The sequence below is a fragment of the Rhamphochromis sp. 'chilingali' genome (genome assembly GCF_963969265.1).
Source record: "Rhamphochromis sp. 'chilingali' genome assembly, chromosome: 1".
NCBI classification, from domain to species: Eukaryota; Metazoa; Chordata; class Actinopteri; order Cichliformes; family Cichlidae; genus Rhamphochromis; species Rhamphochromis sp. 'chilingali'.
This window is the reverse complement of record NC_137929.1, coordinates 7,099,339-7,102,172: the sequence shown is the minus strand read 5'-3', so window position 1 is coordinate 7,102,172 and position 2,834 is coordinate 7,099,339.

Sequence of the window (2,834 nt, the reverse complement as noted above, 5' to 3'; positions counted from 1 at the left end):
CATCAACTGATTGAATCCATGAATCTGAAAACGTGTTTGTGAGTGAAAGAGACAGACATGTACAGACTGAACTATCTGTTCAACAGTCAGAGTGTTTCTGTAACAGGAGACACTCTTTACACTCCACTCAGCACAGGGACACTGAGGCACCAGGAGACCAGAGTCTAAACCCAGGATAAAGAGTTTGAGTGAATGTGGTGTTGAAGGTGTGGAGGTGGATCAGAGTGTCAGAGGAGACTCTGTAGAAGGACAGAGTGCCAGCAGGACAGTCCACATACACTGCTGCTCTGTTAGAGACAGAGGAGGAGGAGGAGGAGGAGGAGGAGATGGATGTTAGTCTGTTATTGTGCCAGACAGAATCAGGACCATCATCAGAGCAGATCAGACTCCAGGACTGATCATTGTTTCCAAACACACAGTCATCACTGCTTCCTTTCCTTCTGATGCTTCTGTAACTCACTGATATATAAACGCTTCCTCTCCACTCGACCTCCCAGTAACAGCGACCAGTCAGACCATTTCTACACAGCAGGTGAGGATAAAAACCATCAAATCTGTCTGGATGATCAGGATATGACTGAACCTCCTCCACACAATGTGCCTCAATGTTATTGATATTATTATTATCATTAATATATAATAATAAAACCTTTATAATAAAACCACTAAAAACCTTTATTCTAGCGCAACTTGTAAGCGAACTTGACTTTCAAAATAAAAGCACAAAGCACCAAAACGTTGACTACAAAAAACAAACAGTAATGTACAGCTTAAACAATTTACAATCATGACATAGATCTTGACAAGATAAAGAAATAATCCAAATTATGTACAATGTCATCATGCCAACAGTTACAACATCGATGGAGGATCTGTGTAAGCGCTGAGGATCGTCCTGATGGACAGAACAGAAGGAGAGTGAGACAAGTGAAGATATACTAAACAACACTGTGACATGAACTGAGCCACACACAGTTTGATTCACAGGTGATTGACACATTATTTGACCACAAGTGTCTGTGAAGGTTCTCAGTCATCCAGGTCATCGTAGTCAAAGGAGCCTCTTTGCTGACTTTAAAGTTAGCAAAGAGGCACAGAAAAGAAGATCAGACACCAGCGAGGGAGGATAAGAAGGACAGACGCAACAACATTGCCATCCCCTATGTAGCCGGTGTATCAGAAAAACTCAGGAGAGTTTTCTCCAAGCATGACATCCCGGTGCATTTCAGACCCAGCAACACGCTCAGACACAAACTGGTTCACCCGAAAGACAAAACGCCAAAACACAGACTTAACAATGTGGTGTATGCTGTACAGTGCAGCGAGGAATGCCCAGACCTCTACATTGGAGAGACCAAACAGCCACTTCACAAGCGCATGGCACAACACAGAAGAGCCACCTCCACAGGACAAGACTCAGCAGTCCATCTGCATCTTAAGGATAAAGGACACTCTTTCGAGGATGCCAATGTTCACATTTTGGACAGAGAGGACAGATGGTTTGAAAGAGGAGTGAAAGAAGCATCTATGTCCACTGTGAGCGACCATCTTTGAACAGAGGCGGGGTTTACGACACCAACTCTCTGCCATCTATAATCCAGTTTTGAGATCCCTTCCCAGACGCCTTAATGCCCACTCACATCCTGGGCCATCTGACCTCAGGAATTCGCATGACAAGGTGGGGCCAGGTTTCACAATGAACTCACCCGAAACTCTGGCTGATTGGGACCCACACCCAGTTTCACACTTTGGCTCAGGCGATTAGAGGATCATCAGGGGGTCCTTTTGTCCCTCTGTGGGGGGTCACTCCCACTAGGTTTATATCTGGGACTCTCCACCATTTGACCTTAGAACTGAAGAAGCTTCTCGGATGAGAGGTGAAACGTCTTCAAGTAACTTAAAGAAGTCCAGACGCTTTTCTTTGCAAGCTCCTTTGACATTTGACCACGAGCAATCTTTTCTGGTTTGACGCCGTCTTTGTAGCCAGAAACCAGCTCTCTCCTCGGCTTCCTCCACTAAACGCTTCCCCCACGCCAGTCTCCTCCGTCACTATAAAGGGGAGAGTCATGAGCTCCATCACCCTCACCTGTGCCGTCCAACGTCCCGCCACCAGCCTCCACTGCAGCAGGCCAGAGACCACACCCCTGCCACAATAAGTAAAAGTATATCCTTGCTGTACCCTTAATGCTAAATGTGCTAAATTAACCGCTGCCTTTGCCCCTTTGGGATTATTCTTATGTCACTGGGATGTTGACCTTTGACCTTCACATTAGAGAGATGGGCAGACATAATTAGTGTATGAATTTTAAAGTAACAGGTAATAAAGAGAGTGTAGCAAATGTAGTCAGGTTTATTACTCTGTATCACACATGAGTGCCCGAGTGAGGCGGGGCTGACTGGGGAGACACAGGAAACAGAGAGACAGGGCTGACTCGACATGAAACGATGAAACGTGGGACACGGGAACAGAAACTAAACACAGGCTGAAATGAACACTGAGGGAGGGAGAACTAAGATTACTGAGAGCCTGATAAATAAGAAGAACAAAAACCAAGAAAAACAAGAGTCAAAGAAAACCAAAAACACAAAGCATTGGGCCAGGACCCACTGCTGTGACATTTATATGTGATAAAAACATTAAAAACTGCTCAGATGTTGAAATCTTTCTACGTATACTTTAGGTTCAGCTCTCCAGCCTGGCATTTGGTTAAGCATGATTCAAACATTTGATTTTGTTTAACTGGTTTTAATTATAGTTACTTTTTGTGAACATTTGTTGCAGCATTTAAAAATACATCATTTATTTTCAAACTTTTATTTGATTTAGAGCATCA